Below are 26,424 nucleotides of genomic sequence, written 5' to 3'. Positions count from 1 at the left end.
CTGTGTTCTCTTTCCTTTCTCTATTTACATCCCTTTCCTTCTATCAGTTTTCAAATTCATCAGCACATTGGACTCACATGGGGAGCTTATACAATGTTGATACCTGAGTCCTAACCTGAAGATTTTCATTTCACTGATGAGGAATGTGACTTTGGATTGAAAAAAAAAAAATCTCCTCAGGGATTCTGATATGCAGTCAAATTTGAGGATCACTGCTTCATGCCACTGGCTCTCAACCCCTTTTGCAAGTTGGACATACCTGATGGTGCTTTTCAATATCTTGAGTCTGACATCCAACAACTCTGAATTGTTCTGGGATGTGGCCAGGTCATTGGGATTTTTAAAAATCCCTAAGTACTTCTAACATGCAGCTGTGTTAGTCAGCTTTCTGCTGATGTGACATATACTAAGATAATCAGTTTCTAAGGAGGAAAGTTCTATTTGGTCATTATTTTGAAGGTTTAGTCCATGGTTGTCTGGCTCCACTGCTTTTTGACCTAGGGTGATGCAGAACATCATGGTGGGGAACATGTGATGAAGCAAAGCTGCTTAACTCGTGGAGGCTGGGAAAAGAGAGAGAGAGAGAGAGAGAGAGAGAGAGAGAGAGAGAGAGAGAGAGAGAGAGAGAGAGAGAGAGAGAGAGAGAGAGAGAGAGAGAGAGAGGAGAGAGACTGGGCATAGCTACAATGACCCAACTTCCTCCACTAGATGCCAGGTGCTAAAGATTCACTACCTCTGAATAGTACCACAGGCTGGCAAGGAAGCCTTTAGCATATGGGCCTTTAGGGGACATTTAAGGTCCAAACCATAATAGTTAAAAGCCAGTACATTAGGCATCACCTTCTATTGTCTTCAACGGAGATCAGTTGTGTTCTTACACACCAATGTTTAGCAGGCTTCAAGGTTGAATGCTGTAATAGGAGAATATTTTATAATTGGAAGGTGGGGAGTGATCTCTACAATTTCACTTTCTAGTATTTGTAAGGCTGGGAAATCTTTTCCCACTTTACCTTATTACCAGTGCACATCACAATATCCCCCTTTCCTTACAAATGAATTCGTCTACCACGAGTCCATAAGACCTTTCCTAACCAACTGCCATGTAATTTCTCAAGTCATTGGCTCTCAAATTATGGTGCGCATTACAATCTCCCTGGATTTTTTTTATACCCTTGCTTCTGCCCCCATCTCCAAAAGTCTGATGTAATTGGTTGGTTTGGGGTATAACCCAGCTGTAGGGGTGGAAAATTCTCTCTCTCTCTCTCTCTCTCTCTGTCTCTCTCTCTCTCTTTCCTCCCCTGTTGAGATTCAAATATTTGAGTATGGGAAATGAAATTACAATATACCAATTAACAGGAGAAAAGGCATACATGTAAGGTTTATGTGTGCAGAAGCATCACAGGAAAGTGAGAATCTAATAACAGAATTTAGAAGCTTATTACCTTCTTCATAGGGAAGAGGGAAGTGGGGGTTGTAGGCATTTTTTAGAGAAAAAGTAAATGATTTAGGGGAAGAGAAATAGTCCAAAGGACAGATAATAGCCTGGAACAAAGTTTGTCTGGGCTCTTGGAGTGGTGTCAACTCTAGTTTTCCTTGCTGTAATTAGTATCAGCCTTCCCCAGCTGGTGGGGTACCTGGGGAAGGGATTCACAGCCATTGAATATCTTCTGGAGGATTCAGCTGCTAGGGGAGCTAGGAGAACTTCAGAGAACGCCTTTCCCTGAATTTGATACTCTCCAGGTGTTCTCAGTTTTTAGTCCACAGTGGCATATTTTAGGGTATCCTTTCCTGAGCCCCAACATGGGCACTGGTAATTATAATGTTTAGGTAAGTTTGAAAACCACTGGTTCAAGTGATATTTCATTTAGTAATGCGAAACTAACTTTCATGCCAAAAGATAAGGTAAGAAATAGACATGTAGCATATAGACTATTTCTTACGTTCAAATTGCACTCTGTACAACATGGCAAAGTGTTTGCAAGTGCAACAGAGAATGTTTGTAAATGCATCATTACTGGGAACACCACATTCCAAATCCAAATCACCTTCTCCCACAGCTAAGACTCCTAGAGAGCATCAGAGTCTTCTGGGTGAACTATGCAGAGTTCATGTACATGCCAAGTCTACAGATTGCTGAAGGAAAAGTAGCTCTTCTGCAAAACAGTGGCTCTCAACTCATCAACTCTCTACCGCCTGGTGGGCAAACATCAAATGCAAATTAAAGATAAACTAATTTAAGTACTAACTGCCTCTACCTCATCTCCTGAGGAGGTTGGTGTTTGTGATCACACCTCCAAAGTGGTGTGCCACCTGCGGACTGTCATTTTCATCAGTTGTGCATAATTACACAGCCTCATTTTGAAGATATTTGCTTGCATTCCTTTCTAAATTCTAAAATAGCAGAAGATATTTTCCCAAGTTAAAATATCCTCTCCGCCCCCATCCGTAGGGCACTTTCAAGATGAGTATCTGAGAGGGGTCACTACCCCTGGCAGCAAGTTTTAGGGAGATCTGAAAAAGAAAAGAAATTTTAATAAATGTCATAAGAGAGAATCTTATGCTTTGCACTATGACTTAAAGTCCATTCTCTTGCCAAAAGGGATGGGTGCCAGAAGATGAGTCACACCAACAAAGGAAGTGTGATGTTAATAGCAAGAAACAGTGTGTAGCAGAGGCCCTCTGAACAGTGCCTAAAGTCAGGCAAAGTGGGCTGAAAGCTTATTGCCCCAGATTTTCTTGGGCTGAGCATGCTGGAAGCAAACATTTAAACATCTGGGAGATGCTGTGGTGGTTTTGCCCAGCTGAACCCACTGGAATCTCTTTCCACATGCAAATGAAATATGGAATCAGAACAAAAATGTGGGTGAAAATGAACATTCAAATTTCTAAACTTTCCATTGGTTCTATGTGGTTATTTTCCTATGTATGTCCTGGGGTAAAGAGATTACTAAATCAGGGGCCAGAATAACTCCATTGGGTTCATCCTAAAAGCTCAGGAAATTCTGCCTGAAAAACTGGGTATCCAAGTCACAGTCAGAGACAAATAGACGAGAAGCCACTGCATTTCATTATTTACACTGGCTTCTCCTATCTGTGGTTCAAATTTCGGTAGAATTAAAAATCCATACAAGTGATTCTCACACTTCAGTGTGCATCAGAGTGACCTGGACAGTCTATTAAAACACACCCTCAGTGTTTATGGTTCTGCAGGTCTTGAATAGGGCCTGACAATTTGTATCTCCAACAATTCCCAAAAGATGCCGAAGCTGACTATCCAAGGATCGTTCTCTGAGAGCCCTTGCTCTGAGGAAAACTTTCAGGTGTTTTATTTTTAATCTGTACATTTTGTACATGACCTTGGAGATTTATACCCAAGTATTCTTTCTTTCTTTCTTTCTTTCTTTCTTTCTTTCTTTCTTTCTTTCTTTCTTTCTTTCTTTCTTTCTTTCTTTCTTTCTTTCTGTCTTTCTTTCTTTCTTGATAGATATTTGGATCTTCAGTAAGTCAAGATAGCACAGATTTTGTTGTCACATGGAAGATGCTGATTTTGGATGTCCATGATGTGAGGTGTCCCCCAACAGCTCATGTGTGAGACAATGCATGAAGGTTTGGAGAAGAAATGATTGGGCCATATCCTTAGCCTAATCAGTGAATTAATCCCTGATGGGATGAACTAAGTGGTAACTGGAGGTTGGAGGGGGTGTGGCTGGAGGAAGTGGTTAATTGGGCTGTGGGTATGGGGTATATACTTTGTATCTGGAGAGTGTAGTCTCTTTCAGTTTTCTGATTACCATGTGAGCCGCTTTCCTCTGCTATACTCTTCCATCGTGATGGAGCTGGCTGTCTATGGACTGAGACCTCTGAAACCATGGGCCTCTAAATAAACTTTTCCTTCTCTACAATTGTTCTTGTCAGATCTTTTAGTCATGGCTGTGAAAAAGCTGACTAAAACAGACAGGAACTTCTGGTTTCAGATACAAAGCAGCAACTGACTGAAAATTTTAAAATGCAGAAAGACTGCTGGAGTATCAAGGGAAATGCCAAATCCCAAATGCAGAAAGCAGAGTGGGAAGATAGAGAAATATTATTGTGTGGATGAGACAATCTTTTATATGGAAAACAAACCAGCCTTGAGGGAACAAACAGGAGGGTTTTGGTAATTTATTTACTAACTTTATGGTTATTGATGTTGACAGGGTGCATAGGTTGGCCTGAGTTACACATCTGAAGGGATTTCCTAGTTGGGAGGTATGTGAAGGTGGTATGATATGGTGCCAGTGGAGGTGGAATTCATCTTTTCTGACGATTTAATTTGGGACTTCACCATTATTTACTGGTCAGCCTTAGGTAGATTGTCCTAAGTGTAGGAGGATGGATTTAATGACCTCATAAATTCCATTACTTCTTCATATTAAAGCAAGAATATAAAAGAAAAATGAGTGCTTCAGTGGGAGTCTATGTATTGTCTAGAATTCATCCTTCTCTATTATCTCATTCTGATTCTACAAAAGCTATTTTGAAACTCTGTAAGGTGTAGATAGCCAATAGAAAAATGATTTTTGTCACAAATTTTGTCCCATGGAGGATCAATCAACTTCCTTCCCATTCAGGAAAAAGCCGACTTTGTCTCTATAATACTATAAAACAATTCTAGTGCTAAACACCTGGAGTTAGTACAGACTCCACAGGTGAAAGGTGTACTCCTAGGAAGATTGCCCTCACTACAGATGCCAGCTGGCATTCCCTGGGCCACCTATGTTTCTGATGAGCTGGCTACAAATTCAGCGACTCCCATTTTCACACGTTTGATAATTTGCTAGAATTACTAATAGATTTCCAAGTGCTAAACTTATGATTACTATTATAAGGTATTTTGGTCATTTTTTTTTTTGTCAGTGTGACCAAAAGACCTGACAAGAACAATTAGAGGAGGAAAATTTTATTTTAGTTTCAGAGGTCTCAGTCCATAGACAGCCAGCTCCAGAGTTCAAATTTTGTTTTGAGACTGGGCTCACTAAGTTGCCCAGTCTGGTCTCAAACTTGCCATCCTCTTGTCAAAGCCTACCAAGTAGCTGGGATTACAGGTGTACACCACCATGCACTGCTTAAATTATGCTCCTGACCACCATGCATACCACATGGTCAAACATTTTATTCTTCTTCCTGTTCCTCTCTACGTACTTGGCTCCATGAAGAGAAGATCATCCAATCACATATTTACTATAGTTAGGAGTCCTCTGCTTCTCCTGACTCTTCCATTAGATCACAAACCTCTTGGGGTAAGTTTGGGGCCTTGTCCCACTTTGCTTCTCTAGTACCTAAGACTATTCCACTATCATATGGAATGTGCTCAATGGAACACTTTATAAAAGAAACTATGATGTTTAAGTTTTCCCAGTGAATGTTTGGATAATTAATTCTGTTGAAACAAATTGATAATGGATTAATAGGAGAAAGGGCATATAAATTTATTTAACATTCATGAGGAAAATCACAGGAGAGTGATTATTCAATAACCGAGTAAGGTTCAGATGCCCATATGTACTCTTTTCTATAAGAGGAGAGGGAAGTAGGGTGATGTTGGTAATTTTGAGGGGTAGTGAATAATTTTAGGGTAGATGAATGAATCTCTGAGACAGAAATTAACTTGTAAATGATCTCATTTAAATTTGAATGAGCCAAAGATAGACATTATCTTGTAACAAAGCCCACCTAGGTGTGGTTACATTTCTTTTTCTTCTTTACTGGGATAGTTAAAGAAATGTCAGGGAGGGAATATGAAACAATTACATTCTCTTCAGCATGCCTTAATGCAGAAAAGAGAATATCAGAGTAAAGCTTCTTCCAGAATCTTCTGATCTCCAAGAGCTCTAATTTAAATCCTGATACCAGGGTGCCATATTTTATGGTGACTTTCTCTGTACACCTTCAGAAGGAATACATAAATGAATAGTAGCAAGTAGTGGTTTTTAACATTCATTGAACATTAGCTTCATGTCCACAAATTCCTTTCACTATAACACACAAACTTCACAGCAATTCTGCAGATCAGATACTACTGCTATTATTGCTACTTTGCAGATGATGAAACTGATGCTCACAAAGATTGAAAAACATGCCCAAAGTCACAGAGAGAGAAGGTGGCAGAACTTGATGTGTTTTTCCCCTCACTTAAGTGCTTCATCTCTAGGTCAGCATTTCTCAAGCTTGAAGTACTTGGGAATCACCTAGAGGGCTTTGTAAAATACCTGGGGTGGGACATGGAATTTGCATTTCTAGCAAGTTCTCAGGAGATAATGATGATGATAGCTCAGGGTCCACAGATAAACGAATGCTCTAGACTCTGTTAGCTTATTGCAAATAAAGTCAACGACCCAGGTCAACAAACATAAAAGAATAATTGCTGGTAAAGTTTTAAACACCAAGGGTAATCTTGTACATTTTTCATTTTTACTAAGAAGCTGTCAGCAACCCAAGGTTTATTCCTTTATTGTTTATTAAGCATATGAGAGGATTCTTACAGAGTGTAGAATTAAAGGAAGGAATATTCTTTGGCATTATTTGGATATTTCATGAGATAGAAAAAATGCCAAAAATTATCTATTTCTACACAAATTAAAATTTTAAATATGGGGTTGTTTCTGAATCAGAGCATTGTATCAATTGTGTCTTTTGAGAAAATGGTTCAGGGCAGTGAAAAAATCCTCATTTGAAACTCCCTTTTCCTTTCCAACCTTGTGCCAACCAGGGAGAAGGTGGTGGTGGTGTGCCTGTAGTAGTTTTTAGGGGAAACATACAGGCATTGTTTGTCAAACCAAGTGTTTTGCACAAACTTAGATCCCAACTTTGACATCACAGCCAGCCGCTTCTGTTAACCAAACTCCACACAATACCTCTAGTTCTTCTCAGTTCAATTTGAATGGAATCTGGACTGTTGGATTTAGAAATCAAACAAATGCTGCAAGAGTCCTATAAATAAATGTCTCTAATGACCAAGGAGGAAACTTTGGTGAGGGTGGTGTGTTAGTTAGCTCTCCAGTGCTATAACAAAATACTTGAATAATCAACTTAAAAGGAGAAAATGTTTGTTTCGGTTCACAGTTTTGTAGGATTCCATCTATATTGTGTTGACCTGTTGCCTTTGGGCTTGTGGCATCATGATGGAAATGTGTGGCCGAGGAAGCTGCTTACCTCATGGTGGCTGGGTAGCAAAAGAGAGAGCAAGGGACTGGGATTCCATTATCCCCTTCATAGGAACACTTTTAGTCACTAACTTCCTCCCACAAGGCTCTACCTCTTAAAGGTTCCATTGTCTCCAAATAGTGCTGTGGACTAGAGACCAGACCTTTAATACAGGGACCTTTGGAATAGACTTATCTGAACAATGGACCACTAGGTCCATTTAAAGAAGTAGGTCTTGTGTCTAACTTCAAAGTAGCATCACTTGGGAGCTGGGGTTGTAGCTCAGTGGTAGAGCGCTTGCCTAACACGTGTGAGGCACTGGTTTTGATCCTCAGCACCACATAAAAATAAAGAAATAAAATAAAGGTATTGTGTTGATCTGCAGTTAAAAAACATTTTTTAAATAGCATCACTTGGGGAGTTTTATAAATCCCAATGCCCAGACAATAGTCCAGACTAATTACAAAAGAATTGCCTTAGGTGCATCCAAGTGTTGGCCACTTTGATGCTGCTCCAGTGATTCCAGTGTGTGGCCAAGTTTAAGAATCAGTGTTCTACAGCAGCACTTTTAAATTGTATAGACTTTCATGTTAAATGAAGACTTCGATTTAGTAGGTCTGGAGGAGCCTGAGATTCTACATGTCTAAGAAACTCCCAGGTGGTGCTGATGCTGCAAGGGAATTCAGGTATAAGAAGAGCAGCTAAAATGATTGGCAAAGTTGTGCTTCATTGAATGTAAAGAGCTACTACTGCTGAGACCTGCTCACTTCTGCTTGCTTATTATAGTATTAGCAAGCACCAGATAATGCAGGAGAATTTCTGTTATTTGGTCCCCATTGATAGTGGTAATAACCTGCCTCTGATGAGGAGTTAAAGAAGCTTTGTGAGGAGTTAAAGACATTTCATGAGCCTAGGTGAAATTCTAATTTCTCTTATGTAGAACTACCACATGAAATGTTCCAGGGTTTCTAAAAATAGCATATCGTGCCCCTCTGGGTAGACTGTTGAATTCAATGAAACCTCAGTAATCCAGTGTTTATCATTGTGCAGTGAAATCAGTTTTCAGGGGAGAGAATATTGTTGGGACTTAGAAAATGATACCCCATAGTATGGTGCTTTGTTTGGTATGCTGAGTACTTTAAACCAAAGAGCAGTCTCAGAACTAGAAAGATCTTCTTTTTGTCCTCCTCATTCCTCATCCCTCTGTCTCTCCTGAAGTACAGGAAGGGACTTTCTCAGAAGTCCTCCTATTTACCTAAAGGCTGGATCTTCCAGAAGATTAACTTATAGAAAGAAAGGCTCGAGTTGATACCAGACCCAGAGCTCAAGCTAACTTTGTCCTAAGCAATTGTCTGATCTTTGGGCCTATTTATTTCCTCTAAAAATCACTTACTCTTTATTCGTTCATCAATTGAAGGGCATTTAGGTTGGTTCCACAGTCTGGCTATGGTGAATTGAGCAGCTATGAACATTGTCGTGGCTGTATCTCTGTAGTATGCTGATTTTAAATCCTTTGGATATAGGCCAAGGAGTGGGATAGCTGGGTCAAATGGTGGTTCCATTCCAAGCTTTCTAAGGAATCTCCACACTGCTTTCTAGAGTGGCTGCACTAATTTGCAACCCCACCAGCAGTGTATGAATGTACCTTTTTTCCCATATCCTCGCCAACACCTATTATTGCTAGTATTCTTGATAATCGCCATTCTAATTGGGGTGAGATCGAATCTTAGGGTAGTTTTGGTTTGCATTTCTCTTATTACTAGAGATGTTGAACATTTTTTCATATGTCTGTTGATTGCTTCTAGATCTTCTTCTGTGAAGTGTCTGTTCATTTCCTTAGCCCATTTGTTGATTGGGTTATTTGTATTCTTGGTGTAGAGTTTTTTGAGTTCTTTATATATTCTGGAAATTAGTGTGAGATATATATATATATATATACACACACACACACACACACACACACACACAATGGAATATTACGCAGCCATAAAGAATAATAAAATTATGGCATTTGCAGGCAAATGGATGAAATTGGAGAATATCATGCTAAGTGAGATAAGCCAATCTCAAAAAACCAAAGGATGAATGATTTCACTGATAAGCGGATGATGACACATAATGGGGGTGGGAGGGGGGCAAGAATGGAGGAAGGAGGGACTGTATAGAGGGAAAAGAGAGGTGGGAGGGGTGGGGGGAAGGAGAAAATAACACAATGAATCAAAAACTATTATCCTATGTAAATGCATGGTTATACAAATGGTATGCCTCTACTTCATGTGCAGAGAAACAAGAAATGACAATATTTCCTTCAGGTTGCCCTAGAGGGCTGCAGCATTTCAGGTTGTCACCCTTGTAATTGCCAGACTAACAGCTGGCAAAGAGCCAAATTAGGTGGGATGGGGGGGGGTGGCAGGGAAAGGTAGGCTCCCAAATCAAATAGGGGTTTGTTTTGAATTAAGCACTCAGCCTTCTGGTAGGGAAATCAGCTCTGATTGCACCCTGCCATTTATATGTGTTTTTAAAAAGTTAAAAATCTAAATTCTGAAAAAAATAATCACTTACTCTTCCTTTAAAATTGTCCACAGTTTCCAATTACCTATCCTCTATGAAGAATGAATTTGAGCTTCAACCATCTGGCCCTCCTTTAAGTTTCATATTTTGTATGACCCTCACATGCTTGCAAGTTAATACATGTGTATGTCTTTTCTCCTGTTTATTGACTGTTTTATAGACTGAAATGATCAAACTTCTAGGAGGTGAAAAGAGAGTTCTTTTTGCCTACATCCTTCCATATCATGGTCATTAGACTATGTTGGAAATGATTTTTAAGTGATGGTGCATTTCCTCTGTCTCTACCACCGCAATTCTGCGAAATCTGTAACTTGCATTGGTATGCTATTCAATGACATTCCCCCACTCATCTTTCCCATGTAGCTATTTACTAAATCCCATCATTGTCTTCCTGTCTACCTATTTCAGCTTCCTTTGCTGTTATGTATGGTTATGTGACTTGATTTTAGCCAGTGGAATGTGAGAAGAAAATGGTGTGTACCATATGCAGACTTGGTCCATAAAAATTTCTCCCACTGTGATCTTCCAAGCACTTTCCTCTGTGCCAACTGTGCAAATGAGATAAGCAACTTGGAAGCCACCTATTGAGGATGGCAGGCCATGGGGAACTTCCTGTCAACATTTCTCTTAGACTTTACTTGATAAAGAGATAAACTTCTTTTGTGTTTGAGCCATTCCACCTTTTGTGATTTCTTAGAGTATCCAACCATATTGTAACTAATAAACCTTCCAACTATCACAACTCTAACCTCCATGGAAAAGCAGAACTCGGGAAAGAGAACCAGAGTCATTAAGGATACATGGTGTACCAGCCTATCCTAGAGAGCAAGGGGTTTGTTGGACGATTTGAAGAGATTCCCTTCCTCTTCATGGATCCTTCTCTATGCCACTCTACTGCTAGAGGTTGACATGGAACTTAGGAGACTTTCTCTACTAAAAGAGATAGTAGGAGCAAAGTAAGGAGCAAGGATGAGTTAATTGATTGGGTCTGCTTTTTGTCTTAGTTTTTGTGGGATTGTGCTGTTTTTAAAATTTTTATTGTGTTTTCAATTGAGAACTATATCTGTTTGCAAACTAGCTCTTGAAAAATACAAGGAGTACAGATACTATAAAATAAAGCAGCCTCCAGTCATGAGACACTACATACATGTCTTAAAGAATGAAAAGGATGAAACTCAATGGTAGATCAGCCCTGAGTTCAATCTCCAGTACCCCCTCCCCCCCACACACAAGAATGAGAAGGATAAAATGGCAGGTTCACCTGTTCTCTAAGGAAGCTCATCAAAGAAAGAAGGGAGAATAATAATGATAATGATGAAGATGATAAGTAACACTATTTGGTTTTAAGCATATGTCACCACTTTTACAAAATTTAACATATTATCTTGTTTGTTTTCCAGAACAATTCTATTATCAAGTACTATTAATACCTTCCTTTTGCATTCACAAAAACAGAGGTGTAGAGAGATTAATTTGACTGTTCCACAAGTGATGGAGCCAAGATGTGAACCCAGGCAGTCTGTTTCTGGAACCAGAAACATTGAGGTTAGAATCATTATCTCCCTTCTTAGGCTGAATTGATATAAGTCACAGGCTCCTTCTTCATTCTGTTGAGAGTTTGAGAACCAGAGGGCAAACTAAGATTTGAAGCTAGTAATTTGACCCTTAGATCCTGTGCTCTGTTAAAGTAAATTAAAATGGAATGGGGCCTGGAGAACTGCTGAGTAGACAAAGCCAGCCAGACTCCATAAGAGCCCACAACTTTGTTGGATTTGCAAACACAGGTGAAACTTAACTTTGTCTATTTTGTGTAAATGCAATATAAAGAAAAATGAAACCTAAGGCTAACTAATCAGGAGCCACCAACTAACTTACAGTTATGTAACTAGGGCCTTTTCAGCAGGCTAGTCAAATAAGGCAACTCTATAACTGTAACCAATTAAGTAACTTTTGGTTTTTTTGCTTTATTTCTGTTTTCATATTCTAAAGCCCTCTCTTTGTGTTCCCTCAGCAGAGCCTCTGGACCACTTCCAGTTTGGAGCTGCCTGATTCATGAATCACTGTTTGCTCAAATAAACTCTTTAAAATTGTATTGTCCCTTGGTTTATCTTTGAATAGCTCTTAAATTTTATAGTTGTGTCTCATGGAAAGTTTCTCCCCCTTTAAAAAGATGTATATACTTCTAGGCAGGTTCCATATGCAGCCTTTTTTGCTCTTTTGTAAAGGATACCTTGTATCTGCTTTTAATGGTTGGAGGTGTAGATGTGTTAATTTACCATGAAATATTTAATTTTTGCTTTGTTTTGATGTTTTCATTAATAACCTTCTCTTTTTTATTGTGGTGTTAAAGATTAAACCCAGTGCCCTATGTATGCTAGGCAAGTACTCTACCACTGAGCTACTTTCCCAGCCCTGAATTAATAATCTTAATATTCTATTATTATGTACATTTGGCATTTGATGATTGCTATTGGCAGAATGTATTTGAATCTTTACGTTTTCTTTTCATGATTAAAAACTTACCATATCTAAATGTAGGTAAAATTATATAAATGTAAATGTAATGTAAATTCAGCATAAATATTTTCTCACTTTTAATTCACTTATTAATAGATTTCCTGTGTCCTACTAGAGCATGGCCTAGTATAGTACGTGTGTGTGTGTGTGTGTGTGTGTGTGTGTGTGTATTTCCAGCTCCAAATGGAAATACAGATTATTCTGCTAGCATGCATTTCTATAAAACTGAAGAATGGATATCATCAAATTTTGCATTTTTCAGAGTCTCCTTACATTTTCTGTCATTCTGAATTTGTATGAGGACATAATATTTAAATCTATTATAAAATTTGTTCTCTGAAAAGAATGAGAAATAAAAACTCTGAGGACTCAGAGCTACAGTTGTAAGTTAGAAAAAATAATTAAAGCACTTCAGATGTTAACCTCATTGGTCATCACATTGAGGATGACAAACCTTTGGTTTTCAAAGACCATTTGTGATGAAAGGCTCCTATAGAACCATAAGGCTAATGGTGTCTATCAAAGGATTAAATATTTACATATTGTAAAATACTGAAGAGGGCAACTTAGGGCATAAATGCTGAAGAAGGAGTTTCCAGAGTCCATAAGCTTCCTCTAGCACAGCTTCAAATAATGTCATAGAGGCTTCAATAATCGGAGCCCTTGGTATCCCATTTCAAGTGTTTTCTAAAGTAAACAGAAACCCTCCAGTGAAGATCAGAAGAAATATTCCTCTTTATTAGAATTCTTTATCTTTAGAGATAGTTGCCAGAAATTACCTTTAATTGTTTAGTATTTAGCTCAATGAGATGTAAAAATGATCAGAAATGTGTAACTCACTGAGATTTGAGTTATGTTTTCATTTATGTGACTATCCTTTTGTAATTTCTAAGTAGCCACAGGAGGCAGGGTTCCATATTAAAACAAGCCCTCTAGAGGACAGATGTTGCTCTTAGATAAGTGCTTCCTCTTTTGACAGAGCTCCAACAGGGTAAACATTGGAAGAATAATTGCAAAGATAAAAGATAGTTGAAGGTATATTAAAATAAATTTTTGTAAGTCAGATATAAAAGACCATTTAAAAATTTCTCTTTTCTGGATTTTTTAATGAAAGTACAATTATACAATATTTTAAATGAAATAAAATATTCTAGTTAGTAAAAGTTGTGGTTCCTAGAACTTTAACTAGATAGATTATCTACTTCTATAGTCCTGATTTTCTAGGAATTGGGATTTAAAAAGGTAACATTAATATTATTTTTAACCAGACTTTAATAACTGATGTTATTGAATTCTTATATTCTAATTGATTTAGAGTATCTCTTTTAATATTATACATATTACAAAGTTGGTTCCATAGAAAAACATCATTTGTCCTTGAATGTGGGACAGATAAAAAGGACTGATTGGTAGACATTTCCAAGTAATAAAATGATTACTAAATAAACATATTATAAGCAATGAAAAAGAGGAAAATGTTGACAATAGAACTACATAGAAATTAGAATAACTGGTATGTTGAAGAATTAGTTTCTAGTGAATTACTTTAATCTTTTTCAATTTTATAGGTGGCTGGTCACTATGAACCACCAACAATATTGAGACCTTAAAGTACATACAAATAAAAGTTATGAGTTAGTGTTTCCAGCTCTTGGTGAATGTAAACTAGATGAATAAGATGATCTTTCCTATTAAATATATAAAGACTCTTTGTGAATTAATAAGGAAAAGAAACACAATGCAAGGGGGAAATAGGAAAAACCCCTGAACAGGTACATCCCAATAGAGAATTTTTCCATATTTTTATTAGTACTTTATAATTATACATCAAAGTGGGATTCATTGTTATGTATTCATACATTCACATAAAATGACAAAATAATTTACTCAACATTGTTTCCCAATATTATCCCATTCCCTCTCCTCCTTCCTTCCTCTTGGTCCCTTTCCTCCACTCTACTGGTCCCCCTTCCATTTTCATTAGATTCCTGTCCCCTAAAAATTTCCCCCTTTTTCCCCTCTAGCTTCCACACATGACAGAAAACATATATCCCTTGACTTTCTGAGTTTGGCTCATTTTGATTAAAGTAATTCTCTCCAGTTTCATCCATTTTCCTGCAAATGACATAATTTCAGTCTTCATGACTGAATAAAACTACACTTTGTATATATACCACTTTTTTTTATCCATTCATCAACTGATAGATACCTAGGTTGGTTCCATAGTTTGGCTATTGTGAATTGTGCTGCTATAAACATGGATATGCATGTATCATTGTAGTAAGATTACTTTAATTCTTTAGAGTAAATACTGAGAAGTGGCATAGCTGGGTCATATGGTAGTTCCATTCCTAGTCTTTTGAGGAATTTCCATAGTGATCTCCATACTGTTGTACTAATTTACAACCCCACCAACAATGTAAAAGTTTCTTTCCCCCCACTTCCTCTCTAGCATTTATTATTGTTTGTATTCTTGACTGCTGCCATTTTGACTAGACTGAGATGAAATCTCAGTGTAGTTTTGATTTGCATTTCCCTAATTGTTAAAGATGATCCACATTTCATATATTTCATGGCCATTTGTGTTTCTTCTTTTGAGAAGTGTCTGTTTAGTTCATTTGCCCATTTATTGACTGGGTTATTAGTTTTTTTGGTGTTGAGCTTTTTGAGTTCTTTATATACTCTGGATATTAATCTTCTGTCAGAAGAGTAGCTATCAAAGATTTTCTCCTTTTTTTAAGTTATGGAGAACTTATTTTATTTATTTTTTTATTGTAAACAAATGGGATACATGTTGTTTCTCTGTTTGTACATGGAGTAAAGGTATACCATTTGTGTAATCATAAATTTACATAGAGTAATGTTGTTTGATTCATTCTGTTATTTTTTCCCTTCCCCCCACCCCTCCAACCCCTCTTTTCCCTCTATACAGTCCTTCCTTCCTCCATTCTTGCCCCCCTCCCACCCCCCATTATGTGTCATCATCCGCTTATCAGTGAGATCATTCGCCCTTTGGATTTTTGAGGATTGACTTATCTCACTTAGCATGATATTCTCCAATTTCATCCATTTGCCTGCAAATGCCATAATTTTATCATTCTTTATGGCTGAGTAATATTCCATTGTGTATATATATACCACAGTTTCTTTATCCATTCAGCAACTGAAGGGCATCTAGGTTGGTTCCACAATCTGTCTATTGTGAATTGAGCAGCTATGAACATTGATGTGGCTGTATCTCTGTAGTATGCTGATTTTAAGTCCTTTGGGTATAGGCCAATTTTATGTCTTCTCTTCACATTCCTAATTTTTCCTTTTCTGTGCAGAAGCTATATAATTTGATGCCTTCTCTTTTATTGATTCTTGGTATTATTTTCTATTGAGGAAGTCATTGCCTGAATCTATAATTCGGAATTGCATAGTTTCTGGTCAAATTCCTAGATCTCTGATCCATTTTGAGTTGACTTCTTTCCAGGGTGAGACATAGGAACCTAGTTTCATTCTTCTACATATGGATAACCAGTTTTCACAGCACCATTTAACAGGCTTTTTGTCCTCCAATTATATTTTTAGCATGACTTCTAAGGATTAGGTGACGTATTGTGTGAGTTTGTCTCTGTGTCTTCTATTTTGTTCTATTGGTCTACATGTCTGTTTTGGTACCAGTACCAAGCAGTTTTCATTACTACAGCTCTGTAGTATAATCTGAAGTCAGGTATTGTAATGCCTCCTGCATAGTCTTTTTTCTTAGAATTGCTTTGGCTATTCTGGATCTCTTATTCTTCAAAATGAATTTTAGGATAGTTTTTATCTAGTTCTGTGAAAAATGTCATTGATATTTTGATAGGAATTTCGTTGAATCTGTATATTGATTTTGGCAAGATGGCCATTTTAACAATATTAATTCTGCCTTTTTGTCAACATGGGAGGTCTTTCCATCATCTAGGGTCTTCTTCAATTTCTTTCTTCAGTGTTCTATAATTTTCAGTGTAGAAGTCTTTCTCCATCTTTTTTATTTATTCCCAAGGTTTTTAAAATTTTTTGAGGTTATTGTGAATAGGATAGTTTTCCTAATTCTTCTTCAGCAAATTCATTATTAGAGTATAGGAAAATGATTTATTTATGTATGTTGACCTGCTATTGTGCTAAATTTGTTTATCAGTGCTACAAGTTTTCTGGTGAAACTTTTTGATCTTATAAGTATAGGATCATATCATCTGCAAACAGTGATAGTTTGTCTTCTTCCTTTCCTCTTTTTACACCTTTTATTTCTTTCTCTTGCCCAACTTATCTGGCTAGAATTTCTAGTGCTATATTGAATAGCTGTTGTGAGAGTGGACACCCTTGTCTCATTCCAGATTTTAGAAGAAGTGCTTTCAGTTTTCCCCCTTTCACTATGAGGCTGGCTTTGTCTTTGTCTTATATAGCTTTTATGAGTTGTGGTAAGTTCCTCTTATCCCTACTTTCTTCAGTGTTTGTATCATGAATGGGAACTGAATTTTGTAGGTTTTCTCTGCATCTCCAATGGGGAAATTTAAGTAGTCAATCTTATATGACAAGGTACTCAGTCTTATTGGTAATTAGACAAATGCTAATTAAAATCATATTGGGATACCACTACATACCCTTAGAGTAGTAAAAATAAAACATCTGAGTCTGGGCTGGGGGTGTACCTCAGTGGTACAGTGCATGCTGTACCACTGAGGTACAGTACAAGACCATGAATGAGGTCTTGGGTTTGAGCCCCGGCACCACAAAATAAATAAATAAATATATTGAATAAATAAATAAATAATTTATTGATTTAAAATAATTTAAAAATTTCTGATAATACACATGAATTAGAATGTCAAATTTTAAAATTTTAAAAATACACTTGGCATTATGAAGTATTAATAAAGATGTAGAGCAATGAATATTGTCTTCTCTGTTTATGGGAGAATACATTGTAAAATAACTTTTGAATAGTGTCTGACAGTAAATCTGAAAATGTACAGCCTATGGTCTTGCAACTCCATCTCTAGGTGTCTATAACCCACAGAAATGCATGCTCACATGCACCAGGAAACATGCCCATCAATGTTTCTAATATCATTGTGGTAGAAGTTCATAACAGTTAACAACTAAATGATAAGATTGATAAATAAATGGAGGCAAGTACATATCATAGTGTACCATACATCAAGGAAGTAAATGGATTATATTTCTATACAATGGCATGGATAAATTTTAAACACCAAAGACAACTAAAGAAGCTAGGCTACAATGACCTTACTGATGTGTACTTCTAAAATAGTCTACATTAAACAATTATTATTTAGAAAGAAAATTAGAATAATGATCACAAGAATGAGATGGGTTAGAATTATGATAAGGAAGAGACAGGTAGAGGACTTACAGGGTGCAGATGTTATCTACATTTTGATGTAGAGGGAAGGCACACTTGTGTTTTTCAATAATTTGTTAAACTACATGTTTATGTTTTATGACCATTGTGTGTTGTATTACAAGATGATACATTAAGGAAACATCTTACATGGTATTTCAGAGGAATGAGTTTATCTATGCCGTAAATATTTAATGGATGTCTGAAGAGTAACTGGGTCTGTACTAGAGACAGTTTAAGCTGGGTGAGTCCAAAGAGAACAACCAAAGAGTAAGGAAGTTTCACTTCTTTTATTTAGTTAGAATTATCAAAAAGGAGTTGGAAAATGCTCTAGTTAAAGATGAAAGGAACAGAAAAATGACTAAATAGAGCCAAAAGAATATAAATGGTCCTAGAAGCCCCTAACATCTAGGAAGAACTAATACATTTCCTTCTCAGGTTTGAGTCCTATCCTCAAGCTTGTTAGAAAATTGCTTGACTTTTCTCTCTAGTTCTTTATGCTTTTTTCACATTGCCTGTAAGATGTTTCTATTAATTTTCTTAAACTACTGACCAAGCACTTATAACATTTGCTATTGGAGGGGTATAAAAGAAATCAAACTCAATCATTTTGAAAACCCTGACTAAGTGTTGGAGCCTACGGGGTAAACACAAAAATCAAACTTGAGAACTTTTGACCTTCTTCTCACTGATGTATGTTGAAAGCAATTATATGAATTTGTATTTCTGGCTTGGAAGAAGGGGGAAAACAAAAACAAAACAAAACAAAAACACTTGGCTGAAACTAAATTTCCTGTAAATAGCTTACTGTGCCATTTTTGACAGCTCCTTACTACTGTAATTTATAACCTTGGGTATGACAGGAAATTTTTCAGCAAAGGTTGTGATTCTAGAGTTAGACATTTAGAACTTGAATCCTGATACAAAGGAGCAGGTCTTAATCAGAATGTACTTGTACATCAACCAATATAGTCTCTAGCAGAACACAGTGCTCTCATGAATTACAATTTACTAAAATTTTATTGTGTCATAGAAGATTAAATTAAAATGAAAATCCCGGAATCAAAGTGAGTCAACATTTGTTTTACCATTGCAGCTAGTTAAGAGTGGGCAGTCAAGAAACTTGGAATAGATTTTTATTCTCATGAAGATTATAAATAGGCTATGATGACTGAGATGAAAGTGCTCTTATCTCTGTCAAAATACCTTGCTATCTGCTGTTTAAATACATTTTAGAAACAGCTCTGTGAAGTTTAGATAGTAACTTTAAATCCTTTCAGATAAGTACATTTACTATCCATACTGTGTGTGTGGATCAGGTATGGTTGCTAAGAGACCAGAGCGTTGAATTAGTTCTGCTGTCAAAGGGCAAGGTTAGGAGGAAATAATCACTTTATTCTAATTGAAAAAAAAGAGGCATGCAATTTAATGCTAACAGTATAGAATGTCACTATTTGTCTCAAAATTTGTTTGTAAGTTACTGGAAATCTTTTAGAAATATATGTCCACCAATTCCTAGAAAAATATTTCACACCAGGGGAATGTTAAGTAAGAACTAATGTCTGTTCTTTGATTAACAATATACAGATAGTTAAGGGTTTTTTCTAGAAATATAAATAAACTTCCAACATTTTAATTTCATAGTTGCCTTAAGCTTCTCAATCCAGTCACCTCACTTCCCTGTGCACATAAAAATGTCCAAAACTTTTCCACCTCTAAATTTTGGATTCTAAGATCCCCTCTCAGTTCACAACCCCCTATGGCATGATTCTTTCATTCTCTTTCTCACATTACAGGACTTGCAGGAGGGAGTGTGGAGGATGAGGGAATTGACATATTTTGACCCTTGGGTTTTGGCTTTAGTGTTCGGGAAAATTGTGGAAAACATCTATTAAATTACAAAACACTGTAAGAGATGCAGACTTAGGAAGACAAAATGATGAGTTTGAGTTTGGATACAATTAGTTTGATATGACTGTGAAACAACAAATGTGTCCAGGAAATCAGTTTGAAAATATTTATGCACAAATGATAATGAAGCCATGATGGTTGGTGAAGTCATCTAGGAAGAGAGTAAGGGCTAGGAAGAGAAGAGGTTCCTGGGCTAGTCTTTCAAAAACTCTATCATGTAAGAGTTGATTAAAAGAAGAGGTGTTAAGAGTGGTCAGAAGCATTGTGTATATGCTGAGGAAAGATAATATTTCAAGAATGAGAGAGAGAGAACAATACTGTTAAAAGAAGGTGGTGAAATGATGTCAGAAGTCTGAAGACTGTTTATGAGATTTAGCAATATGGAGATGAGCAATGATGGTGGTAAAAGCAATTTTGATAATGTGGAAGTAGAGAAAAGTGAAGAAATGGGAATGGCAAGTATTGAGCATTCTTTTGTAAAATTTGGGTGAGAAAGGAGAGGAGAAAAATAGGGCAACAGTTTGATGGGAAAATTGGCTAGAGTGAGGAAGTTTCAACTGAGTAGGGCTTGAATAAATACAAAGGAGAGAGAAAGAGACAGAGAGGGAGAGGGAGATGAGGAGAGAGAGAGAGAGAGAGAGAGAGAGAGAGAGAGAGAGAGAGAGAGAGAGAGAGAGAGAGAGAGAGAGACCTGGGATCCAGAACATAGGGATGAAATAGGGAGAAATTTTGCCATTGTAAATTTGGTTTGTAAAATCTGCAATGGACACTGAATTAAATTCCTGTCTAATGATTTGTATTTCCTCTTCAAAATTAAGGGGAAAATTATCTGCTGAATTTGTGCTTGAGATAGAGGGCTTTAAAGTATGGTTTCAGCAGGACTGTGACTCCATTTTTTGTTATTGCTTCAGTACTTTCCTTCTTCAGGAGCCATCATTCTTCCCAAACAGGCTTTCCCCATGGTGGCAAAATGGTGGTAGAAATTCCAGACTTCATATTTGCATACCACTGAGTCCATAGGAAGAGAGGTTTTGTGTTTTCAGAAAAGTACTGACATTTACTGAGATTGTGGGGAAATGAGATGTTGGTCAAAGGGTACAGACTTGCAGTTATAGGTTGAACAAATTCTTGGGTTTAATGCACAACATGGTAATTATATTTAATAATACCTGTACTGCATTGTATATGTGAAATTTGCTAAGAGAGTAAATCTTAAATGTCTTGCTCCCATACGCATATAATGTTTACTATGTAGGGTGTATTAATTAATTTGATTATGGTAACTGTTTCACAATGTACATTTATATCAGATTATCACATTGTACACCTCAAATATATACAATATTTGTCATTTATATCTTCGTAAAACTGGAGAAAAGTTTTTAAAAATTAAAGTGTTTCCTGTAAACAGTATATAGATGAATCTTGATTTTTTAATCCAATCTATTTGTCTTTTAATTGGAGTGTTTAGATACTTATATTTAATGTGATTATTTTGTGTTTGGGATTAAGTCTATCGCCTTCCCATTTCTTTTATATTTGTTTACTTGTTTTCTGTGGCCAGTTCCCCCTTTTCAGAAGCATAATACCATTATTTTACATAAAGGTTGAATTTCTAACAAAAGAGTCTCCTATTCCTAATGGAACAGAATATAAATACAAATACATTATTTGAACTTACAAAAGTTACTCAGGTAGAACTTAGAATACTAACATAGCTATCAAATATAGGATGTAGGATATGGGAAACAGGTATAGGATAGTATATTATGAACTAATTCTCATATTTCATAGAAGGTATCAATAAAATTCTCTTGATTTAATGTCAAGAACATTATTTAGAATTTTAAATATCATCATTAGAATACCTAAAACTAAAAACAATTAAGCATCTCATTAGGAAGTAGCACTGGATGGTTGTATGCAGTGTAACCGAAGATCATTCTTTTTTCTTTATAAGTCCTCCTTCATTCTTTGTTGTTTTTTTAACTATGAAACAATTCTTAAAAGAAAAATGCACATTGTGGAGAATAGGAGAAATAACTAAAAATATTAGTTTTCCAGCTATGAAGGTCCTTTCTAAATGTCTTATCTTCTAGAAAAATAGGAGGGAACTCCACCTTGGGAAGACTTTGTGACCTGAGAGTTCTTTAGGATTAGTGTCCCACTTTTGAGTTGATGAAGGAGGCACCATCCAACAGAAAGATTCTCACAATTATCCACAAAGCCCAGGATTATACCCATTGATATTTAAACTGGAGTGGACAACTGCTACCGGGTGATATTAAACCACAGCAAGGACAGGCAGGAATGGGTTTAGATCCTACAGCCAGACCAGACTCCTGGAAACCTTGGCCACCTAGCTGCACAGGCTTGCATTGAATGGTTCATTTATCATGCAGTAACACAATTCAGCTTTTGGGACTCACCTATTAGTTTATGCTGGAGAGGAGCTCATCCTGGCCAACACTGTGATTTGTATTACTTCTTAAGATTTATATGCTATGATTAATTTATTCTTCTTTCTCTTATATCCCTACTCTCACAATTATTCCCATTGTCCGACAACCAGTCAGTATAGTTTTTCTAGGAGAAGCTTTGCCACTTTAGATTATAAGACATTACTATCTGCCTGGTCAGGGAATAGACCTTTTATTGGGACTATTAATAATCCCAATAGTCTACAATAAAGGGACTATTCCTTATTCTATATTTAGAAATAAGTGGATGAGTGTCCACACAAATCTAAATTTTCAAAGTACAAGGGAATTCATTATGTTACCAGTCTCTGCGTTACATATCTTAGCAGGGTTTAACTTTACTCTTTACTCGTCTCTTTCACTTTGTGAGTATCTGAGTAGTACATAAGGTAACCATGGTTACTGAAATGAAACTCCTTTCATGTGTGAAGGCAGAGGCTGAACATGTTTGAAGTATAACTTATACCACTACATCTTAAGATTGTTTAACAAATTGGACTTGTCTTTACTGTTATGCTTCAACTGGCTTTCGTCATTATTTGAATGGCATGTACTTCTTCATCTGAAGTACCTGCTGGTTCAATACTTGTAACATTTCCTTGATATCATATTTAGAGGAAATTTTCCTCCTGCCCTATTTCTTGATATTTTCCTCTCCATGGAATTCATTTCCAAGTAAATAGCTTAAGAAGTGGTTTTATGAGCATTAAACAAGTAATTCCTTGGAACATTAATTTTGAAACCATTGGATGACAACAAATATGGAGAAAGAACAAATCTCAGGGTTAGCATTTTCTACTAGGGAAAAGAAACATTTATCTGAAGATTCACCAAAGCAGGGAACTGGACACACATTTAATAATATTATAAACAAAAATTTAATGATTATTAAATGTCAGTGTATTATTCAAGGGACATGAATTTTCTCATTTATAATACGACAGCTTTGTAAAGATTTTATCATCCTAATTAAACATCCCAACTAATATGTACCAGAGGCTGGAGGCTGAGTTCAAAATATTCCCTGCCATGTTGCATCACTTACTGCCTGCTTTTTAAAAATAATTGAATACCATTTTTTTTGCAAGGTTCTTTTTAGGGCAGGGCACTGGAATATTTTCTTTTAGAAAGTGTATTGTTGAGTGATTTGATCTATTATCTCACTATGTTATAGTAGACTTTTGCATTACAATAATTATTTTTTCCTCCTTGTGAAATGTAAATAGAAAACAGAAAATATGGCCACTATTAGTCTAAATCTTGTTTTATCTTCTATTACTATAAACAAGTGATTGTGTTTTATTGTCATTTTGATGTAGGTGGCATAACTAAGAAGATTCAATTAATATGTAGTATGTACCAAAGCAATGATTATTGGCATATTGATCTTACTACAATCCTCTCTCTTTAAAGATTTGAGGTAACATGAAATGATGATGTCCCACAACTAGCTGAATGAAGTATGGTCTAACTTCTGTTTCCTCACCTATAAATGATATCAACTTTGCTGGGTTTTGTGAGATTATGGGGAGAAAACATGGGTAAGAGCACTTTGGAAATGAAAATGCCCTTTACAAACATGTGTGGTTACAATTCTTGCTGTTTGGAAATGTTTGTCCTCAAAGTTTTCTTATTTCTGATCCCTCCTACAATTGAATTGTAAATCCAAATGTTGATTCTCTCAATTAAGAGTTTTCAATCTACTTTCCACAAAAGAAACACTGATATACTGATATGTTTTTAAAGAAAACATGATCAGATTCAACCTGAACACTATACAAAGAAGAGTTTCAAGGTTTGAAAAATCACAAAAGCATCCCTAAAACTTAAAATCTTGTAAGTCATTCTTTTCATTGAAAGTGAAATATTTTGATGATAGCAACTGTTGACAACACTTTTGTCTAACTCCAGAGAACATATATACTAAAGTAAAACTTCAAAGATGCCAATAAATAATAAATATAAAATAATTGCAAACAAAGTTAATCCCTAAGGATTAAAAAAATTCAAGTACTGTCAAGACAGTATCTGCAAAGTAGAAGAAATTTTGAAATGTTCTCAGCCTCTGAGACAATCTATTAATATCAGAGTCCTATTGGAAAATTAGTTCAGTGGCAAAATATTTCACACTATGAAGCTTTCAACCTGGGACCAAATACATACCATTAGAACTTTTACCTTTTTTTGAATTAAGTAGAGGGAAATTCAAAGAATTATTTTTCTTCCCTATTTATTTATTCATTTTTTGTAACAGTATAGATTCATGCCTAATTTATTTTATTACTTTGAATTATAATTCAATCCTACTTTATTTTGTTGCTCAAATCATTCCTGCTTTGGTCATTAGGAACATGCTCAGATTGGCTTCTGATATTCCAAAAATTTAACTGTGGTTTGGAAAGGGGAGAAAAAGTAGGAGATGGAACCTGGAAATAGGGGGAAAACATTGGACTGGACTAGGAGACCTCAGGTCTAGTCTTAGTTCTGAAGCAGTCAACTTTGTGATTTTGAGCCAGTCACTTAGTCTCTCTGAACCTAAAGACCTAAGGTACTGTAGCTTAGTGAGTATGGGCAAGACTTGGACCCAAACACTTCTGCTCAGAGTCAAGACTCCTCCTCTTACAAGTTATGTTAACTTGGACAACTTGGTTAACCTCTCTCTGCCTTAGTATCCTCCTCTGGAGAGTAGGGATGAAAGTAGTAACTACTCCTAAGAGTTGTAAAGATTATTTGAGTTATATGATGTTATATCTAAACTATTTAGGACTATATCTGGTAGATAATGAGGATAATGAATGTGTGTAACTTCACCACTTGAGACACTGTGACATATGAGAAAGGGTTTGTAGAAAAATAAAATATTCCACCAAAATTTTGTTGTGATTATAGTGATGAACAAGAAGCAATAACACAGTGTTCTATATCCACAACTTATTTTTCTTCAGATTGCCTCCTTTCCTTTTTTACTGTTAACATTTTTACTGTTAACTAAACCCCAGACTTTACTTGGATTTCACCTGCTTTTCCATTAATGCCCTTTTAGATTCCAGGATTCCATCCATTACACAATATTACATTAATCTTAATGTTTCCTGGGCTCTCTGATCTGTGACAATTTTTTCAGATTTTCCTTGATCTTGATCTGAAGGTTATTGGTCAGATATTATATAGAATTCTCCTTAATTTGGGTTTGCTTGATGTTTCTTAGGATTTGGACAGGAGATACAGGTTTTAGAGGAAGAAAACCAGTGGAAGTAAAGTACTCATCATGTCACATCAAGGGATATGTGGTGTCCACATGACATCACTGGTGAAGTTAACCTGGAAAACTTGAATAAGCTGTTGTCTTTGGGGGTTTCAAGATAGCGAACTAGAGGGTGGCTGCATTTCATGTTGCTCCAGGACTCAGGATTCAAGAAGAGGAGATATTGAGAGAATTGGGACCAACCCAATGCCGCCGGGTGAGTCTCTCCCATTGGGAAGGTGTCCTGGATGGGGCAGTAGTCCCAGAACACAGGGAACTTTGTGAAGTAGAGCTGCCCAATGAGACACCCTTCCCCCCGCTGGAGCAGTGAACTTGGACAACTGGGAGCATCGTAGAGGAGGCTGCTCAGCACAGCGCTTGGACTCGGAGCAACCACTGGGGCTCTGGGCGGCTGCCCAGAGGAGGAGCTGCGAGGAGAGCTGTTTGGACTCAGAGCAACCACTCCTGAACACCGGGGGGCTGCGCAGAGGAGGAGGAGGAGGAGGAGCGCAGCAGGTCGCTTGGACTTGGAGTGACTGCACTGGAATACCGGGGGGCTGCCCAGAGGAGGAAGTGCACAGTGAGTTGCTTGGACTCAGAGCAACCGCATGGAATACCGGGCGGCTGCACAGAGAAAGAGGCACATGGCAGGTCGCTTGGACTCGGAGTGACTGCACCAGAGCATAAGTGGCTGCCCGGAGGAGGAGGGGTGCGGCGGGTTGCTTCCAGGCGATTACGTGCAGAGCAGGGTCCCAGGACCTAGGCAGCTTCTTGGTGGAAGAGCCACACAGAGACAAGCTGAGGGGTGGAGCAAAGGTTCCAGGACTGCGGGCAGCTTCTCTGAGGAGGGGCAGCCTAAGGAGACTCTTCTGTGCAGGGCAAGGCTCCCAGGCCCAGGAGGTAGGTCTGGGACTCTGGGAATATTGCAGAGGAAGGCAGCCCAGCCCAGGCAGTAGTTGTGGATTGAAGGGAACCTCTAGGAGGGGAACTGACCAGCATGACCTCCCCAGTGGGTGAATCTTCCCTGCCACGTGAGGTTTTCCCACAAGGATGGTAAAACCAGAGACACAGGCCCAAACAGGCCTTGCCTCAGCCCACAGCCTAGTTCTCCTTTGGATGACCATTGGTCAACA

The sequence above is a fragment of the Sciurus vulgaris genome, assembly GCF_902686455.1.
Source record: "Sciurus vulgaris genome assembly, chromosome: X".
Classification (NCBI taxonomy): Eukaryota; Metazoa; Chordata; class Mammalia; order Rodentia; family Sciuridae; genus Sciurus; species Sciurus vulgaris.
The sequence above is the reverse complement of the archived record's forward strand: the minus strand, read 5'-3'. Positions refer to the sequence as shown.